The sequence below is a fragment of the Acipenser ruthenus genome, chromosome 27 (genome assembly GCF_902713425.1).
Source record: "Acipenser ruthenus chromosome 27, fAciRut3.2 maternal haplotype, whole genome shotgun sequence".
Taxonomy (NCBI): Eukaryota; Metazoa; Chordata; class Actinopteri; order Acipenseriformes; family Acipenseridae; genus Acipenser; species Acipenser ruthenus.
This window is the reverse complement of record NC_081215.1, coordinates 23826052-23848505: the sequence shown is the minus strand read 5'-3', so window position 1 is coordinate 23848505 and position 22454 is coordinate 23826052. Positions and strand designations below refer to the sequence as shown.

At 36.6% G+C, this 22454-nt stretch overlaps 1 protein-coding gene across 4 annotated transcripts in view; it reads right to left on the bottom strand.

Moving 5' to 3' along the window:
* LOC117432277 (SH3 and multiple ankyrin repeat domains protein 2-like) overlaps positions 1-21832 on the bottom strand; it is a 150013-nt gene extending 128181 nt beyond the window's left edge. For all 4 annotated transcript variants that reach the window (XM_059002118.1, XM_059002119.1, XM_034053954.3 and 1 more), the window contains exons 1-2: positions 21613-21832; positions 833-898 (exon numbers count right to left, since the gene is read on the bottom strand). The gene's annotated coding sequence lies outside the window, so the exon portion shown is untranslated. The remainder of the gene's footprint in view (positions 1-832; positions 899-21612) is intronic.
* Positions 21833-22454: the final 622 nt, after the last annotated feature.

The window sequence follows — 22454 nt, the reverse complement described above, 5'->3', positions numbered from 1 at the left end:
AAAATTGTGCTGCTACATTTATGAATAAGATTATTACTGATCTCTCCAGTCTGATCTGTAATCAGAGCCATTTCTAAACACTCTAAAACAGCAAGAAAAAGGATTCTTTGAAGAACTAAGTAAGGTGTTATAAATGAATCAATCAAAACAGAAGGAGCTTTTAAAATATATATATATATATATATATTCAGGTTACGGGTCACACTTCTTTGCCTTATTTGTAAGATGAAAATTACAGCTAACCTGACATTTGATAAAGAGGTTGAATGAATCTATTCAATGTCATTCTTCTATTCAAACCTGGTAATCATCTGGTACTCAGGGTATCACTTCCACTGGAGGACACACTTCATTAAGTCAACTCAGCATGTATACGGTATGTATTTACTTTTCCTATATATATTAATGCCATCCATCTGTGCAATGTTTTGCTAAGTTTCTTGACATATGTAGAAACTATTTACTGGATTACCAAGAACTAAAATTCAGAGTCAGCCAACTTATTTGCTTTCTACCCTCTTGCTGCAGATGACACTTTCATTTTGTGACTTCCTCCAGATAACACCACCTATATTTTGCAAAGTACAGAAAACCACTTAGCTGTAAATGCGTGCAGGGGTTAAATTCGCTACAGTTTAGACTGATATATGTTTTTTTTTTCATAATCCATAACTCCAAATTCTAAGTTCTAAAATTCCAATTGAAAGAAATCTAGGATCACACAAAGGATTAAATAACCAATATGGTAATCACAAACATAACAATAACTTATTTCAAGCTCTTATTAATTATATATTTAATAACAATAATAATCATAAGCACATGTACTTACAAAATCTGTAGACGATAGGCAGTTGTCTTCAGATCACTTGAGCACAAACAACTTCATATCAGCTTCCTGTCAAAAGTAAAACAAGGAAAACTAAAATAGAAGAATGACATCATCACCAATCAAGATAACCTGGCATTGTCAGCCAATCTTCTCACATTTAGATTTACAATCTTCTGTACCAACTTGCACTGAGAGCAGGCTATGTTGTGTCAAAACTAAAAACAGAAGTAAATGCAAAACATTTCTCCTGTGCATTGCTTATGCTATGTTTTACAGAAAGAAAGGGGCCATTCAACTATAGCCAAACCACTGACAAACAGACTTCATTGCCTATATTTAAAATCACCTATATCACAGGAATTATAGGTATACATTAAGCAGTATTCATAAGATAGCCTCAAGAACAAAACCTACACTTCAAATTTCATTTGGGTGCTGCTTGTCTCTCCAGCCATACAATTAAATCCTGAGGAGAAGGAACGCCAGTGATGTGCTGATCTACTGGGGTCGTCTTGGAAACCTGGGTACTGAAGCATGAATTATTCATCACTGCTAGGGTTAATAGGCCCAATAACTATACTAAGAAGGGGATATAAAGAATTAAGCGGGGGGGGGGGGGGGGTTATCAAATTAAACAACCCATTAAATCCACTGAAACGAGAAAGAATCAACACCAGTTACATAATTCATCACTAAGGCACCAGCTTCTTTTTACTATTGAATTTATGTAAACATTTAGGCATCCATCAAACTACCCGTCAACAACATAATCTGACCATTTTGCTGAATTTCTGACAGCCAGTCATTGACAAACAGCGTCGTTTTAAGCGATCTTGAATGCGATGCAGTAAAGTATGACACTAACTAGGATAGAATTTACAATTTCAAATTTTTCACCCCTGGAGCATCAAACTGAATGTACAAATCAAAACAGTCCCACTCTTGGTGTGGATTTCAATTAAGCAGTAATGTCCATAGCAGTGGTCATTAATTGTGTGCTTTGGTAACATTCAGGTCCCTTGGGCCACTTGAAATGTATGTTGCCATTTGGAGAGAGTTTCTAAATTGTAGAGTTCTGTGAGATTTTAGAAGGCACCTACTGTATCAGTGGGATAAGGACTGCTCTACCTGATTGGCTGTGGGGGTTTATTATAGGCAAGTGAAATTATGCATTCAGCCACTGGACCCCAAATACACTCCATCCAACAATAGTTAAAGATAAAATAGTACAACTGCTGTACATCAAAAAACATATACTGTAGGCTACTAGAGCAATGTGTCACCACAACTTAAAATCCAAAAACACTGTTTCACGATGACTTCAAAAACCTCTTTCATACAAAATGTGCTGTTAAGATTACAGCCCTCTTTACCCCTTGTTTTGCATTCATTTTCTGTCAAGGAAAGTACAGTACATAACAACAAGTTAATATTTTATGTTTTAAAACATTAGTAGACGCCAAAATACAGCCTTACTGTCAACACAATGTAAGAGAAAGTGGTTAGACTGATATTTTATTCATTAAGATAGAATAGCTGCATTGGAAGACTATTCATATCTACCTACTGTGGCAAAGCTCACATGGTTCATATCCATGTGATGTATAAACATTAAACATGTTTTAAATTAAAGAGATTTGTGTAAAAAAAAAAAAAAAAAAGATCATCTGCATACAACAAAACCAAGTGGGTGGTTGCTAATGAGAACTGTATATTCAAAGGAATGTAAGAACACCTGAAACATGGATCTGAGTAGTGTAGTTAAGTTACACCAACTGTATATTTACAATTTAAGAGTCTGCAAAAGATAATATAAGATAATTTAAGTCAAAATCAGCACATTCTAAATGAAGGCTGCATTATTCAGAAGACGAGACATACTCACAAAGCTCTTAAGTTGAATTCTCTGTAGTACTGTTTGTGTGATAAGGTTACAGAATGGAGAACAAATCACAATTAACATAGGATAATCAGACAATTCCTGTCCTGTAGTTCGGTTTTTCATTCATCGCTATTTTTTTTATTTAAATAATTTTCACTTATTAAAAGTAGGGCTTCAATTATCATATATTTTATACTTTCCAGGTAGATTAAAGTTCACACTCTCTTTTAACATACTGGACTACTAGTTTAAACCATTTACAGAATAATTATTTCCACTGGTGTAGAATGCAACAAGGGCACTCTTTTTCTGTAGATGTTTTATGTAACTTTGACCAGGGATATAGAACCCCCCCCCCCCCCCCCTTTTCCATAACTGGGAACACAGATTCTATCCTTTCATGTTCTTTAATTTCACTCAAACAGCTCCACCTTTACCTGCTTATTCTGAAATAGTGGTTTCCATAAAGGATGAATAACACCCCATGAAATTGAGAGCCTAAAGCAACCACTGATTGCCTTGTTGGCAGCTGTCTTTTTAGTCTCTCTCTCTATTGGGCTGGTAGACACTGTTCCAGGCCACTGTGTCCTATACATGAGTGTTTTTGGGACGTCTGATGAGAGGTCCTGAATCTCTGCAAGAAGAGGGACTCAAAGGACAATATGCTTCTTAAGTGCAAAATTACAATTTTGTGAAGGCCATACTTACAATTTCTTTCAAATTGACGTCTGTTTTACAAATATGATTTCCCTCGGCTTTTACAGTAAAAGCGATTATCAAATCCTTATGAGACCAAGCTGCAAGATGTTGAAATAGCATTTCATTTGCTTTAGTGCAGCTGGTGAATCTCTGTTATGTCCCTGATGACTTCATTAATTTGAACTCAACTCCTTGTAACATCATTGTTGCAAAGTTTCTGTGAAAAGTCCCCTCCCCCCACCCAGGGGAAGCAATTGAGGGACCTACCATCTTCCAAACCTCTATCAAAGTGCACTGCATCAAAAAACTTCAAGTGACACGCCAAAAAGAATGTTAATTGCATGCTGAGACAGCATCTACAGTATTAATCACTCCTGTGGCAGGACACGACACAGAGCCTAAACCTGCCAAGCTATCAAGGAAGGAAAAAGTATTTTAAGGTTAATGATCACACCTGAGAATTTTGATTCATTGTATGGGGTGTTTTAATATATATGGCCAACTTTTAGCCTCATTATAGCCATGAAATTACTAATATACAAAGACACCAAATCAGTAATTTATTCGGTGACACCTTCAGTGATGTACTGTAGCACAATTACAATTACTTTTCATTCAGTGTGAAAAATACCCCCTTTTGCAGCACACCAAAATAGCAACAATAAGCTAGTTCATTTAATTCCCTTTGGTACAGTAGAAGAGAACATGAAAAATGAGTGACCCACATTCCTGATTGCTACTGGGGATGTGGCAAAGGCATATACTCCCAGACACATTTTAAGCATGCCAATTAATCAGTTACTTGTATTTGCCTTTTAGAGGACTGCATAGACTCTGCAAAGGGCAGTGAATGATTACTTGAACAACACGGTTCCAGGGGTCTATTTTAATGATCTAAACAGTGGCAGATCTAATACAGAACCGTGTTATGACACAATATGGTAGCCATCTTAGGTCATAGGTCCAAGTGAAAGCTACCATTAGATTTTGCCTGAGGAAAATGCTGCAAATATACAGTCAGCATCTGAAATAGTTTATACTAGCAGTTGAAATCCGACAAATTTACAAAAAGCATACAAGTTCCAATCAGGATGTTTAAATAAGATATAGGTTAAACAAGTTTTAAATAAGTCCACATTCACAAAATACATATGCTGTGTGGTCCAGTGGTTAAAGAAAAGGGCTTGTAACCAGGAGGTCCCCGGTTCAAATCCCACCTCAGCCACTGACTCATTGTGTGACCCTGAGCAAGTCACTTAACCTCCTTGTGCTCTGTCTTACGGATTGAATAGCATGCCACTTTGAACACATACTTTATGAGAAAGATTTAAACAAATCCATCCATGCACACAACCAACACAAGAAATCTTCAATATCGGTTGGAAATGTGATCACCATGCGGGAACCGATCACTTTGCAGCTTCACTGTTCTTATGTCTAACCATTTTAGCTGGGTTAGGGTTAGTACATTAACCAAGTGTAATGTCATCATTAGGCTAACTTAGAGAAAATATAGAGAGTACAATAAAGAAAGCACAAGATACTTTGATAAAAAAAAAATGCCAACCCACAAATCAAACATTACATGGTTTAAATATATTCAGGTTTGCACATTACAAGAAAGTAGCTTGACTTCGGGGAAGTCTGTACTTTTAGTCTGAAATAGTGCTTCTCATATCACAATAATTATCTAACATACATTTACTATTTAGTAAGTAGGTTTTTAGGTCAGTTTGTTCTGGCCTATTTGCAATTTTTAGGGGCAGCACTCCCAATGCATATTAGTTAAACACTAACAAACTGAATGCCACAAACAGATATCTAGAAATCATGTCCTAACTTTGATTCTTAAGTGCATAAATAGTTTCTTATTTCTAATGTTGGTGTAATACTGAATGCTTTTAACCAATTCTGATTTAGATAATATAAAGCTGAAAAAGCTGTTTTACATCCAGTTTATGTTAAATTAACCCAGTTAAAATAATATATATGATTTTACTTAAATATTAAAAAAGAGAGTCTGTTTTCTAATACATGTAATTACATGTTACAGGTTACCACAGTAGTCCGCCAAAAAAATTACTTCCTTTAAAATATATTTAAAACAAAAAATAGATGATTCTATCATCTATGCTGCTTGTGAATCCTGCGTTCAATATATCCACGTGTGATGTCATAACAGACCACCCACCTACTTTCCCCTTGCTGCCTCCAGTATGAACAGGGGTCAGTGGCAACACAAAGCACCGCTTTGAACAGGCAGCTGCGCGTCACGTCCGGTGTGAACACCTCTTAAAGAGTAAGTAGCAGGGTTCCATTTAAATAATCTTTCTTTTCATTGCTAAAATCCTGATAACTTTTTACACTTATAACTTTGAAGTCTGTTTCAAAGCTCTTTTCAAAATGTCCGCTGTAGTACACTGATAGTGTAAGGATTATTGCCCACATTGTCAAACAGGAAACACAGCAAGAACGATCCATGATGTGGTACGGAACAGAAAAGCCAGAGCACTTGTTGTGATTTAGAGACAGATCTCAAACCCCAGTGCACTAGAGCAGCTATTTTGAAAATAGCTTTGAAACAGACTTTCAAGTTATTAGTGTAAAAAGTTGTCAGGATATTAACAATGAAAAGAAAAATTACAGGTAAGCTATTTAAATAGTTGTAGCAACACGTGGGGACGTGTAATGGTCTATTTTTCGGAACCCTGCTACTTACTCTTTAAGAAGTAGGCTTATAAATGTTGATTTTGAGGGTAAAGAAACCAAAAATATCTAACAATAATTGAAGTTTAATTTTGAAATAGAGTGTAGAAAAGGGAATACAATTATATCTTTGGAGAACTGGAATTCTCTGGGAGTTTGTCCATCAATACAAAAACCAGGAGCTGATCTTGTCAAGATGTCTACAGTAATGAAAAGGGAGTTTTAGTTCCTGCTTGAAACTGATGCCAAGCACTTTGCAAAGTTCAATATTAAGTCTTTCAACACTGCAGACCTAATCAGTGCTGTATAACCAACACTGCAGACCGCTCTAGTAGAATAGGAATGGTTACTCCTTTTAAAACAGTAGACCAGTAAACTAATCACATTTATATGTAGATCTAAATACTTTCTCTTTTTTTTCAAAATAACACTGACCCTTCTTCAATTATATATCCTAGGCTGGAGTAAAATTAACTTAAGTAACCTAATGCTAAAAACGTTAAGCAATACAGTATGTGTAGATTAGCAGAAGCAGATTGGAAGTGAAACTGCAAAATTAAAAAGACCAGCCATATTAAACTGGGATTAGCTCTTTGCAACAAAGCAAAAGGTTATACATAATGTATGTGCAACTAATCCTGTTGTGGCAGGGCAATGCATGGCTGTAACTCCAGAACCATACAAATTAACAACAGTTAATGGAGCTTGTTGGAATACATTAACCTAACAGGAAAAGAATCCTTTCAAATACCAAAGTCCAATGCGTTTCCTATTTCTCTGAAATACAGATACTCTCAAAGATGATTTCCACAGTCTCCAATTTACAAGAGAAAATTCCTGTCTCATTACAACATGAGAAAGTTTCAACCAGTGTTTGAGACCTTTGAGAAATAAAGTATTGAGTTGTCTAGTTCTTGTAAGGACAGTTTACGGTGAAATGTATCAGCACTCCTAACTTCAATAGGAATGTCTTTTGATGTATCAAATATGTAGGTTAGGGATGTTGTTCAAGTTTAGGTTAAATAATTTCACAGACAGTTATTCACACCAATGTTGTGTAATTCATAATATGTGTAGGTGTATGCCATGCATCTATGTGCCATCTAAATGTATATTGAAAAGCAGAAACAAATCCCATGACAACTGCAAAGCACTGAACTGCTGAATTGTTGAATGTGTTTATTATGTGTCTTTCTCTCTCATCTTTCATTGCATTTGCTGTTGGGGAGAAAAGTGAAGAAAAGAAATTCCCTGATGGTGTCTTCCTTCAAACCAAAAGGAAAACCTAAGAGAGTCTTTCTTTACAGTGCCTTTTTGACTTCACACTAAAATTTACTTAGGCCCACTATAAAAAAAAAAAACAGCACTTCTATTTTTCAAGCAGCAGGTGTCCTGTGAATAAACCTTAGTATGTGTTCATGTACATCTGGAGTTTCCAAGAAGGTTCAATCTATCCAGGCTATTGCAGCAACTGAACTTATTTTAGAATGATCTAACTTTGATTTTAGCCATTCATTTTTAATGAACTGGGGTCTTAATATCCCAAGAGAACAGCAGATGTTTGCCCTTTTCAAAATACTTTAATATGTGTTAAAATATGCTTTTTTATATGCAAAATGTATTTATTTCCAGTAATAACTAAAAAGGTAAACACGTTTGGACAAAATGTTTTCTTTATTACTTCAATTTCTCTATAAATTATTTTGAAAATGTACACTAAAGGGCTACACAGAACAATATGTTTATAGTTAAAGCGAAACCTAATGAGAAATGTGCAGCAATACACAGGAATGTTTTCTCCAATGTTTTAAGATTAGCTGCAACTGTAAAAATAGCAATTATATTCTCAATATGTTGCCCTTATAAATAATGCATTGCTTCATTATATGGGAATCCAGCCTCTCACCAAAGGACTTACATGGGGCTCATACTTGTTTCCACTCAAATGTACCTTCTGGGCAATCTTGTTCAATGTCTGTGTTTATTGAGCTCCCTGTTAGTGCTATAGTGAGAACAGCAGATAGCAAGACAAAATGTAATCCTATTATTAAGTAGATTACTCAATTTGCAGTTAACATTGTACAGTATATTTAAATTGGCTTTTTTACAGTTTACTTTAACCTTCTATCTCCAAGTATTGTTACACAAACCTGTTTCAATAAAGCATAAAGGGGGTTCATCAAATGGTGTCTGGAACTAGATTTGTTTGTTACTGAATTGATTCTCTTAGGCCTCATACACACACAGCCTAAATGAGGTTGCGAGTTCACCATTTGCTCTTAATATGGTTTAAGTACACGCACAGTTCGGTTGCAAAAGGCAGCGACAACCGCACTAGTTACTCCCGTTCAGAACAAGTAGCGAGTTTGGCTATTAATTCAGTTTGGTTAGTTAATGCGCAGCAACTGTGCGTGTGTATATTAAAACTGCACTAAAACAACCGCAGTAGGTGCTCTGTGGATTTTTGCGCAAGTAATGATGTCATCGTTTATCAGACATTTCCGTGTGATAAGCATGGCTAAAAAAAAAACATATAGGTGTTTAGGTGTATAGGTGAGCCAAGTTGATTTTGTAATATGGATGAATAGTAAATTCATAAAAAATAGTAAATAGTGCATACATATAACATACTTTTTTATTTAATCAAAGTAGAGTTGTATAATATTCTGTTGTAAGAAAAAAAAATAAAAAGGTCCTTATGTACCCTTTACATAAAACAATATGGAAGAATGTGTGTCCCCAAACGCCACAGTGAGACCGAAACTTGTTTTTCCACCAATACCAAACATCTCACCTGTGTGTTTTGGCACTCCAGGAAAGGACTCAGTAAGTGACAAAGATGCAAACGACTCCTTAGACATGCATATATTTTTAATCTAGTCTTTTGTATACCACCCAAATTGGGCTTTTGATAGATGGCAACTGTCACAAGATTGTGTACCAACTGTACAAAGATTTATTTTATCACATATTGGAAAGATGCTGTCATCTTTGTGGCACTGAGAAAATCTGTTTTGTTTGTGCACAAAGCTTTTCATTTTATGTAAGTAATAACATTTCTGAAAGAATACATTTAAAATCAATGACTTTGACTGTAAGTTGGTTCTTGTTCAAAAACACTGATGGATGCAATTTACTGTACACTGTGGAGTAAAACGATTCAATAATGAACAAAAGAAACAGCATCATCTGAATACTGTATTCCATTACAATTTCACACTTTTGCTTTCAAGAACCATTTATCACACTGCTTATGTTTTGTATAACTAAAGAGAAACATGTTTAGCCTGACGTTAATCTAAATAAATGGTCTTATGTTATTCTAAACCTCTCCATCTCTGACACAAGCTCAGCTCTACATTAACGATATATTCTGGCCATTTATATTCTCGCCACTGTTCTTGTCACATAACAAGATCATCTGCTCTGAATTTGCAAGGGTGTCAATCACAGTTTAGCCTTCCAGATAATGAGAAACCTGACCTGGAGTTAAGCTTAGAAACATTTTAAAGGTTGGATCGAGAGCTTTTTCGCTGTTGTGCTCCGCGGTTGTGGAGCTCTAGGCAGGCCGAAACACTGGATTATTTTAAATCTAAATTGTAAACATACTTTTTTTTTAACGTGTTTTTAAATAATTGGTTATAACTGGAGTGTATTGTATACATGAGTAATTTTATTTTGTTTTTAATTTTGTACAGCGCTCTGGGATGCCTTGACATGAGGGGTGCTGTATAAAAATACATTTGTATTGTATTGTATGGTATTGTTTTGTATTCTAAATATGGGGTGCCCCTCTTGTGCAATTTTATCTTACATAGAGAGGTTTGATAAGGACTCATATTTGCAACAGATTAAGGTCTTTTAAATTCAGGACTATGGAGATGGGAAAAGAAACCAGGACTCGGATTGCTCCCTGATCTTTCCCGCCCCTGCCAGAAGCTAGATATGAGATAAAATGGCCAATTTAGATTTTTCTCCCACGTTAGTGAAGACAGATTACTGTTATTTCCATAAGCTAAAACATTTTATTTTCTCTGGGTCACAGGATGGATGACAAAAAGCTTCTGTATCTAATAACTGTGAATACTTCAGCCCTTACTTGTAAGGATGAAATAAACTATTTCCAGTAGTGAGTCCTTTGTGCACCATTTACTTTATATTGCTATCTGCTGAAATACTTGATCAAGAAGATTAGTGACCTAAACCTCAGTTATAAGAGGAGTCATTTGAGAAAATACTCCTGAGGTTAATGCAGTGGTTCTGTATAATTGCTGCTCTGCTGTTATGGATATAAAGTGGGGGATTTCGTCTATTGATTACCAAAGGCTCACCGTGTTTAAGAATTGAAACTTACACTGGGGTTGCAAAATAACACAATTGTGCAATTTACTACCGTATTAATATCCTGACTGTTACCTTTATATTAACATTGAATTTAACTCTTTAAGTTATCATTAAATCACAATACAAAGAACAATAACATGTTAAGCACCCAATTATAACCACGTGTTTCGCGTTTAACTTCAGAATAAAGGTTACGTGAACTATCAATTGTCGTTTTTAAACCATGGGGTAAAAATGGGCATTATACTTATCCTTCAATCTCATCATTGTGTCTCCCAGCTTCAGCAGCAAGTTCTCTGTCGCCCTGGAAACCGTTTTAGTGTCGACATCAAGTTATTATGCAAATATACCTCACATGCCCCAGAAATACAAAGAACCATCAGATGGTTTAATGAATTTCAATAAAGAAGTAATTTTTCACATGGCATAACATCATCAATATTGCATGAAATGAGGTGTAAAAATACTCTTCTGCTACACCTGTTTGATATTTGTCTGCAAGTTCTTTGTACTGTATAGGACTTTTGTCCCACTTTTGGCAAGCAATAAATGCTCAGTCTAAAATATTACTCTAAAGTTGTTGTGTAGCAAAAATGTATATTGTATGAATCACACTCATTTCATAACTGGCTTTTAAACATATTTTAATTTAATCCTAATAGCACAACATCATAACTTTTATACCGGTTTACAATAAACTTTGAATGGGACAACGTATTTTTATTCTGCATTAATAATTTTTTTTTTTTATTTAGCATGACCAATTATTATTTGTATTTATTTTTCTCCCAATTTGAAATGTCCAATTATGCTTTTTCTCCTCACCGCAGCAGGTCCCCACACAGCACAGATGTTCTGAGGGTGTGTGAGCATCCTCTGATCTCACAAGCCTGAAGCCAGAATCACTTTTACGCCGAGCAATCCAGAGCAGAGGTGGGTGGGCTGCCGATCCCTGAAAACAGAGATCAGCCCTGCTTTTTATCCACTCTGCTCGGTGTCTGGCAAGTAGGGTTCACTGTTGCGCGATGAGGAAAAGGAGTCGCTGACGGTTTCCCATCCCCCACCCCAGGAGCGTCAGAGCCAATGTGACGGCCCTTCGGAGTCCCCAGCAAAGTTCGGCCTCCTTGCACAGCCTGGACACGATCTGTGGCCATCCAAGCTGTATGACTCCTCCTGCGCTCCCAGTGGCAGCACTTTAACTGGTTGAGCCACTCAGGGACTTCATGAAAACAATAAGGCCCTATCAATGATGTGTGGGGGATAATTAGAGATAGCTACAGATAATTACTTCAATAGAGAAAAGTTATTTCAAGACACCAACCGAAATCCTAAGATGCGTTTTTAATAAGCTTACAGCCAAAGGGAAATAAAATTGCACTGTAATGTCAAGTAATTGAAGCTACAGCATTTCTGGTCCCTGACTAATACATTAAAATCCAACGACTGTAGAAGCTGACATCAAAGCACAAACCATCAGGAAAGAACAAAATAACATATTAAGGTCATCTTTATACATGTGGTTCACTACTATATGTAAATCAGAAGCATTTTGAGGGGCTATGGTTTAAATACTTTGCAGAACATGACAAGCTGCTGGATTGTAAACTCCAATGCCTTTCAGTATTTACTGCAATCAAGTCTATCAAAACGAGAAACAAAACTTTGTAGCTACCATTATTCTAGTACCTGCATTGTCCTTTCATGCGTTTAGACTTTGCCACACTTTGGTTAATTAAAACATGCTATTTCCATTGCCACAAGCAAACAGGTGACCCAAATGTGTAACTTATTAGGCTGTTTCAAGGTACAGAACTGAAGAGTCGTGCAATGCAAATATTTAGCTTTGGAATCCCTTTCATCTTTCAGTATTTGCCAACCAAACACTAAAAATAAGTACCCAGTCTACCCAGCTACAGTAAGCTTTGTTTCATCCACACTATCTCATCAACAATATAAACCTTTACAAGAGCACTATACTTTTTTAACATGGGTTTGTTCATTAATGTATTGCTGGATTATTCTAGTCCCTTGGAATTGCAAGCAAATAAAGACGTAGTTTGATTTGTTCCGGGGTTCTCCTGTGTCTCAAATCTATATAATTTTTATTAGCATGAGTACTTAACAAGGCACACTGTTTGTCACAGGAGGTCTACAAATGAGAGGAATGAGGGAGGGTGTGTGAATATAAGCGGAGGTGTGGGATAAAAAAAACTACTCAACAAGGGATGAATAACAATACCTTATTACTGATAGCTGGACAAGTACAATCTCTGGTAAGAATGTACAATATTTACCTCCACCAAGAGGAAACTCAAAATACAACACAGTGTATTTGAACCTCCCAAATGACCAAATTGCATTAAGAATGTTTATTTTCTTGAATCCAGAAATCCTGGGGGGGGGGGGGGGGGGGGGGTGGAAAGAATCACTCAGACTTCCAAATTGTGCTTGTCAAACACAGATCAGGTGGAGTGACAGCCCAAGCACTAAGTCGCTTACCCAGAGCTACATGACTTCCCTTAGGGTATAGACTCACAGTATTTCAATCAGCCAACTATGCTAGCATTAACATCTCTCCCCTTTTCCTTCTTTACAGCTGCACCCAGGTTTATATGTGTGGGTGTCCAATCACCCTCAAATATCTATTGGACAATCACCTCACAAAGCCTAGTGAGCAAAAGCCCAAATACTGCAGCAATATGTAGACAAGGTGCAATACTTTAATTTAATATCTCTCTCCAGTCACTATTTATGTGGAAGTGCGTGTGTAAATCATTGGGGTGGGTAAATCAAGCTTCAAACACTTTGGACTTGAAAATGTTCTCATTTTGTGTAACATCTTCAACCAAAATACAATCAGCAAGGCAGTGGTACAAACAACAATACACACTAATCACATGATTTCCTTTGACTTAAATGCCATTATGTGTTAACTATTAAAGCATTATTAATCCCTTGTAGAATTACTGGGAAATAATGTTCAGCACAACATGGCAGCATTATCCCCACACTGTCTGCAGCGCTGACACAGAAAAAGATCCAAGACATGTCATGTGATAATCACAACGTAATTTTGGAATATAGCCCAGACCTAGAGGTTATCATCTGGTACATAGTGAAATGAAGCACTGTAGTAAGATGTGTTTACAACCAAAAATAAGCCAAACAGAAAATACACTAACTGCACATTACAAAAAATAAGCATTTTACCAGTAAAGGGATATTGTTTCTTTTAACTGAATGAGAGTATGTTTTTTTTTGTTGTTTGTTTTTTTTAAAAGACATCCAGATTACAGTGGTATGGCTTTCTTTACTAGGATTCCTTGAATTGTAATAAATAATTGATGTGCAATTCTCGTTCACTTTGAGAAAACTAGAATTGAGGGTCTCTTTACAGCTCCAGTGAAATTGACAGGCTTTGGACTTCTTTTAGAATTTTTGTATTATGTTTATTATTATAAACAGATAAGCTTTCATCCAACTATCTATTCATCCACCCAGCCATGCTCTTTAGAGCCCAAGCCAATTAATGCAGCTCACTTCATGCTGTCCATGCACTGGGCATTTGGTACAGTGTCAGTACTCTGCATGTGTTCCTCAATTGAAGCCTAAAGCCAGTGGTCCTCTCAATTATCCAAGACATTATTATCCCAAACAGTGGGTTACCCAAACAAATGGCATGTTGCCGTATACAGTATAAGCCTATTCAATACTACTGGTTATAAAGCACCATTTCCAATCTGTGTCACCAAAAGAGTTTGGATAAAAGCTTTTATGGGAATTGTATGTCATTTCTTTGGAATCTTTATGAGATTGTGCGAGGGTCCAAATAAATTGACATGAGACTGGTATATTGTAACTGCCATATTAGTGTGAGGAGAGTCACAATTAACTGATACCATGTTGCAAACCATCAATCATCCCTCAGTTCAGTCATGAATGTGGACAGCTAGATTTCTCCCCACTGAGTTTTTTTGCAAAATTGCTGGTGGCATTTATAACATCAGTTTTTACTAATGGAGCCTGTTTTACAATTTCCTAATCGAATTAACCCAGACTAGATAGTGTCAAGCAAATATTGTACAACAGAACAAGACCAGGGTTAGGCACTAAGCTACGTTTCTCAGCTGTACCACATAAATATTTTTATTCGCTTAACACATCCGAAACAACATTGTTTTCTCACACTGCAGAAAGTCAAACATCATTATCTCTATCGAAGTACAACAACCTCTGGGGCTTCCTCACATCTCCAGCACATTACTGAAAGAAAACACTGTGGAGTCCCTCACTGTGCGCAGCACTGACTCATTATTTAAAAAAGATTTTGAAAGATCATGTTAAATAGCATAATCAAATAATACTTTGGGTCAGGTTTCAATAATTAGACAGTAAAAATGCAAATGCAAATTTACCCAGATTGCACAGGATTTTAAATAACATAAATGAATACAAATGAAATAACAGGGCATTGGTGTACCTGGTATGCAGTACAGTCTGACCAGATAGTTTTGGTTGTCCATTGAAATAAACTCAAACAGTCACTGCATATAGTAGTATAGAGAGCCCAAACCCAGGTATGATCAAGCAATCAAAACATATGTACAGAAACATATGTACAGCCGCCCCAGATAGTTTAGGACTGATTTATCAAACTATGGTGCGATCTGACGCCTGCTTGAAATAATTTACTTTCAGAATCGCAAGTGTGTTTGACTCATCAAAGATGTGAGAATTCAGCCTAACTAATATGTTAATGAGCCGTTACGCAATCCTGGGCGATATTCAGTCCACAATGGAGTCTTTTGCGATACCTTTCCTCTAATGAATAGTACTCAGCATCTGAAAGAAAGATTTATGATGGAAAACGCTACTAGCTATTTACTTTTCTGGGACACCCTGGCACAACTGGTTACTCTCTCGCTGTACAATTAATAATTTTTTTACTACATTGTAAAGCATCTACAAGGAGTTCAGTTTACAGTGTCATGTCAACAATTAATTGCTAACAATTGATTTCACTAAACTGCTTTTTTAAGGATTCTATTCTACATTTGAACCTATTTTAAAGGATACATTTCCCTTGCAATATAATAATCATGCCCAACTGGTCCAGTTAAATCTGATTTTACATACTCTTTTCTTACTTAATTGATTAAACGTGCCTCTTAAAAAATCAATTATTCCAACTACTAATATGTGCATGATTATCATTAATTCAAAGTATTTGTACTGTCTATTGTTTAATAGATTCAGTTGAAAAAAGCTAGCTTAGCTTCCAATATCTGTTACCCTCAGGCACATTATAAAATATTACAATGTGATATTTGCATGGCTAATTATAATTTAATAATTAGTTTAATACAAATCTTAAAACAGAAAAGGTTGCCAAAAAAAACTGTTGAAATTACATTAGTTAGCTTTTCAGATTGTTGTAAAAAATAAGAATTAAAAACATGAATAGAGTTGATTTTCACCATTGGGTATTTTTATTAAGACAAATTAAATTCCTACGTTTGTAATGGTGCAAAACAGACACGCATATATATATATATATATATATATATATATATATATATATATATATATATATATATATATATGTTTAAAGTACTGCAGTAATGGTTTATTCCTCTCTGGTGTACATGGGGAGCTTGTTCCAAATGTTGAAGAGCATAAATGAGAAACATGCTGCCATTCTAGGTGGGTCAAGCTGTGTTTTGCCAAAACAAGCCTTTGTCCTGTGACCACAGCGTTACAATTGATTGGGAAGAAAGTAGGTAAGCAACTCTGGCTGTTACATATGGTATTGCTATTCTCGAACCAGTGTTGTGTGATACACTGCCATTACGGACTCTGTCCCCCATCGGTGAGATGACATGAGGTTAAAAGCTTTATAATCCCGGAATGCAGACAAGCCCAGTTCTTTTTCGTTGTGATTGAGACGCTTGTTCGCAGGTCGCTGGTTTGTACCCAGCCATTTCCCTGTTGCACATATATTTATAGTTGAGGGAAACGATTTTAATTTAACTTAATGTAAAGTTAATGTAGTCTTATGCACTTTCTGTCCACTTGAAGACTTAAAACTGGAATGAAAGCCTGGAGCATGATGATGACAGTACTGTAAACATGTTGTTTCGTTATAGTTCAAATGTAAAGAAGTTTCGATCTTGATACTTTGACATTTCTGAAAACCCGAAGTACCAGTTTTTTATTAGGAAAACAAGGCCAAACACGCTGGAGCATATGCATTATCTCCTACCAATAAACTGTTTATTTAAAACTGCCCTAAATCTGTCTTGACAGGATAAAATGTTGTCTAATGCACACTTTGATTGTGCCTGCTTGCACGGTAATACTTTGCCAGGGAATGATTTCCTTTTGTCTGGAACATACCAATAACTCATTAGCATTATATTATCTATAAAAATGTGGTCAATACTACAGAATGAGCTAGGAGAACCAGTTTCACTAGTGCCTCAGGTAAAAAATAGAGTTCTCTATTTGCATCGAAAGGGTCATGGGTTCATATCTCACCTCCTTCCTCTGTGTATTAATTTGTGGAACTGTATATGTTGGTCCTGAGGCCCATCATTCGATTTCATAGGATCTGTTTGTCACTTTATCCTTTCTAAAAGTGTAGTCCCTACGGTTTCAAAATCTATTTTCTTTTCCTTTATTATCTTCAATGCCATTTATCACTGGGCAGTTGAAAAGAGGCAAGGTGAGAAAGCGTATTATTATTATTTATTTCTTAGCAGTTTCCCTTATCCAGAGCGACTTACAATTGTTACAAGATATCACATTATTTTTACATACAATTACCCATTTATACAGTTGGGTTTTTCCTGGAGCAATCTAGGTAAAGTACCTTGCTCAAGGGTACAGCAGCAGTGTCCCCTACCAGGGACTGAACCCACGACCCTCCGGTCAAGAGTCCAGAGCCCTGACCACTACTCCACACTGCTGTATTAGCGTTGCGCTGTGAGCTGAAACCCATAGATAAAGCACTGGACTCCACACAACCAGCATTGAGGAGTCTTTTCAGAAGCTGGAATAGTTAGTAAAATGGCAAACAAGGATCTGACCAGTGACAACAATATAAAATCACACAGAACACACATAATAGTTTTTTAACAGATGTAACATATGGAAAATGTACATGGTATAAAGCACCCCTAACAAAATGGGTTGCAGATTATACTGTATTTATTTTAACTAAAAATATGGCATAGCAAACTGTCAAACACATTAACTATGCAGGGATGGAATTAAGGCTTCCATTGCATAGCCGTTTAATCCATTACTGGCTTTACTATGAGTTTAACAGAACACACCCAAGCTTATTCCCTATACACTGTGGCTAATCAAGCTTGTATTAAAACCTGGAATGGGTGAAACTGCTATGCAACAGAAGTCTTACTTCCATCCCTGCTATGCACAGGTTGGGACATTTTTTCTTGAGATGTACTGCTCATTAATGAATGTCCTTTATTCCATATCCTGTCCAACGTTTCACAATTTATTTATGCCAACAACATATAACTGTAATTAGGCATGCTGTAGATTATGTATTGAACAAATAACATTCACATGGAGACCAGAGTCACCTAAAATCACTTTCAATTAGTAAGACTCGATCCATTGAGTGTTTAACATAGTAAATCTGGAATTGCTTGAACTGCTATGCAATGGTGGTCTTATTGCACCCCCATAACATGAATGGCACATCTTTCAAGATTTCCTCATTGTGTTCTAATGCTAGATGAAAGCCAATATTGGTGTAATGGAATCAGCCCCAAGGTTTGTATATTTGATATAGTTACTTGCACTTTAAGGGTCGAACAACCCCCTTGGTCTTTGAGCTGGAATGAACCAATGTGGTTGAAAAGTGGGGGACTGTCACAGCAAGTCTGTTCAATTGGTGTCTCCATCTTGACTGGTCTTGATTGTCTTTCTTTCTTGTTTCACTTAAGAAATTACATTTTGTATTACCATTAAAATGCACAAGCCGGTCAAAAATGGGGAGCCACAACTGTCAACATATTAGTCAAATGTAAAAGTCATCAATCAACTGAAATAATCCTTTATCTCTAATATATAGGCCTAGCGTTATTGTATTAATAGTTTTGCCTACCAGATCAGCAAGGCAATTAGTCTAGTTTCAAGTGCAAGCGAGACGGAGTAAAAAGTGCGACTGAGAATTCCCCACCAACTGTTAATGCAATACCATTACAGATATGTTTTTATGTCCATACAATGTGTAAAATGTGGAGGAATATATCATGCATTATCTTATAACCTACAGTATAAACCACTGAAATGTTGTGTGCAGTGTTCTCAATATGACACACATTTAAATACATGAACCTGAGTATCTGTTCTGTACTGCTTAATATTCCTTTGATGCCACCAACTTCCAACATTTTCTTTACATCAGCCTTGTGAATATGGCAGCAGTGTTAAAAAGGCAATCCATCTACTCATGCCATTACGTGCCAATGTCTCAATTGTATACAGACAGCCACAAAGCTGTTAATGAAACTGTACCACCGCAACCACTGGGAAATCCCAAAGAATGGTCACTGAAAGCAGTGGAAAGCTGTTTCACTTCAATTTAGGATCAACAAGTGATGACAAGGTACTGTACAAGCTAGCTGCAATTGTGCATTGCATCCATCGGTATGTACAGTATAATTCTCATGTTCCTTAACAGATGCTCCACAATGATCTGCATCACTGGATAAAAGCACTTGTTACCCATAATAGGCGTTCATGTTGGAGTACTGTTTTTTTTTAATCTTAAAATATACTGTACATCATTAGTACTCAGGGCTTGAATTTCAGCGCGGGATTGCGGGAATTGCACATATTCCAAGTTGCGCCGCATATCTGCAACTTTCAGTGCAGGAAAATCCCACAGAGATATTTTAACCAAGCTACTGTATTTTCCACCCAATTTAGAATGCCTGAAATGCTACAACAATCTCTGAGGAAGTGGGTGTCAGTGACGAAAGCACTATGAGATGCATTCTGAGTAGTTCTGGTTAAAATAAATAAATAAAAAAAGTAGTGCTGGATATTTTGAGTGCCGCGAGACTTTATTCTCGCGTACGTGATTCTCGGCCGCTATTTTTAAGCATTATAGAAACTCAGTACACTGCAGTATAAGTAAATAGTTTTGAAAAAAAAAATACGATATTAAGTCTGTCTAGGTGTTGTTTTGCAAGCAGTGACTTTCGCTTAACTCTTAAAGCTCAGTCCCATTCATATGGGGGCGCCAGCGCACCGAAGATTACGCACATATTACTCAGGCACTGTAAAAGCCACCTATCTGGTTTCATGGTTTGTTTAAAAGTACCGCCTCTGGGCTTTCCAAAGACGTATTCAGTGGCTGTCCTTACAAAGGTACCACCAAATGTTCCTGTCAGGACACTGCGCTCTGATTGGTTATCATATTATTGTTACTAAAACAATGAATAATCCTCTCCCAACACCAAAACCCTAACCCTAAGGTCAGTATCCTATAGTGCAGTCATTACACATCTAAAGTAGTTCATGTTTGGCAGTGAATAAGCGTTTTTATTACTTTAAAAAAAAGTGACCGGAGGTGCTGACTTCCTCAGTTTTTTTTCTTTTTTTTTTTTTAGCCATCTCTGAATACAATATATGTAGCTGTGACCAAACATGATTTTTTTGGAAAAGTGTTTTCTTTTTTGTCTTTTTTGTTTTTGTTTTTACATATATTCTCATCTCTATCACGTATAGTATGCCTGATTAAAAAGCTTGTTAAAAAGAAAACCAGCCTTTTCTTCTGCTGTACGTCAGGCAAAGGCAATAGCAATGGAGAGTGCTCTGTCTCACAGTGATGAACAGCTGTTAGGTCTCCTGAAAGCAGCTTATTTTAAAGCAACACCAGTGTGAAGTAAAATATTGTTTTTTATATGCAAAAGTGCCTTTTTTTTGCCATCCCCCCTAAAATTTTGGAATCCCCCCCATTGGCTGCAGCATCGGGGGGACATCCTCCAGCACACAACAATGAAATTCAAGCCCTGAGTACTAGTTACCAACATCACATACATTAATTCACCACATATTGCAGCTGTGCCATAATCATCCATCAGTTTCATCTCTGAAACCGCTGCACAAGCCACGCCAAAACATTCTCATTCACTCACTGCACAGAAAAACTAGAATAACACACACACTACACTTTTGTGTTTCTGCTTATTCCATCTATGATCTAAAATACCACACCCTGCACCCCCATGTGTTTTAAGCCTGCAGTACCCTACGATCATGGACAGGTTCACACTAAAATAAATAAGACCCAGGTGCCATTCCTTTGCGTTTATCCCACAAAGGAATTTTTGCTGTTGACAAACACATTTCCTCCCCTGAAAATGAATTGTCACTCGGATTGTCTTGTGAGGCTGGAGTTTCACAGTTTGGTTCTCTCAGCTCCACAAATAGCCAGAGGAGAACCACCGGTTGCCCTACCATACAGAGGAGCCCTCACGGGTCGCATGTGCCAGTGGAGATGGGGTATACCAGTCCCAATTGGTTAATGAAGGCCCCGATATACTTGCAGCAGTAGGGATAACTGGTATTTTCAAGCTCTGTTTGAGCTTAAGCAAAACATACATTAATGTATTTTCCAACAAACCTTTATAGGACTTACATTTTTTTAATAAAAAAGAAAAAAATGTATATAGTGGGCCACTATACCTTTAACGGAAGTTTTACGCCAAAACGCTTTGCATTCCAGCGCGCACGTGTTTGTATCCTGTAAAACTTGAAAATCCAAAACCAAAAAGAGTTTGTTCTCAATAGAAACACCCTTACGTATTTTTGTGCAAAGTGAAAACACACGCCATGCATTCAAAACGTCTTAAGTTTTTACATAAAAAATGTACTATTAAATATTAAATGTTAGAGTAATGCACATAGCATTACGCAGTGGAAAACGTTAAGAAAAAGTGAAAAATGAGTAAGTGCAGAAAAGAGTGAACTATTCTTTTGGTTAAAATGCACATGACTGTTCTTAACAAAAACACAACAAGTATTCCCAGAATTCACAGAATGATACATTAGCATGCATTTATTCATGTATTTACATATGACACATAAGTACTTGGAAGGCACTTACCTGCACTGCCTCATCAAATCACTCAAATACTATGGAACATCATATCTGCATATAAAACACCGTGCACAACTTCGGGCAGAAAACCGGGAGCCACCAATGAAACCGTGTAACTTCCTGTGAATACCACAGTGCTCTGACACAAGACAGTGGAGAACAGCGAATATAATCAGCTGTCTCGGAGAGAGACAACTCCAGAGCACAAGCACTTAGAAACTCAATCTGCAGTAACAGACACCCAACACTGTGTGAACGCGCACCTGACGACGAACGTACTCTAACTTGACAGTACATGTAGTAGAAGGAGGGGCCGCTGTTCCAGTACTACACCGGTCACACCCGACTTGTCACTGTAACCAGCAGCATGGGTGCAGACTGTACAGTTCTCAGCACTACTGTACAACTAAGCAGTTCATTTAAACGGGCTATCATTTATTGCCACGTGAATCAGTGTATTATTGTAGAAATATGATAGATAGATAGATAGATAGATAGATAGATAGATAGATTTCAACAAAGACAATACTGTAAATAAAAAAGCCCAGCCTTGTACTTGGTAGGGTAGTTTTTACGCATGAGAAAGAGAAAGCATTGGGGTCACTAACATAACTAATTATGCGTTATTTTTTCTATTAGGAGAACATTATAAATATGAAGAAAAATATAAATAGTGAGACGGCATGCCCTCGAGGGACAATGGGAAATGCAATCAAAGACTACCAGGTGCACTCATTAAGAAAATTAATTATATTAGTGCTTAGTAATGAAATTCGGGTTTAATGAAAACGGGTTCAGTTTCCACCTGGTTGTAAATGTGACGTATTATTATTATTATTATTATTATT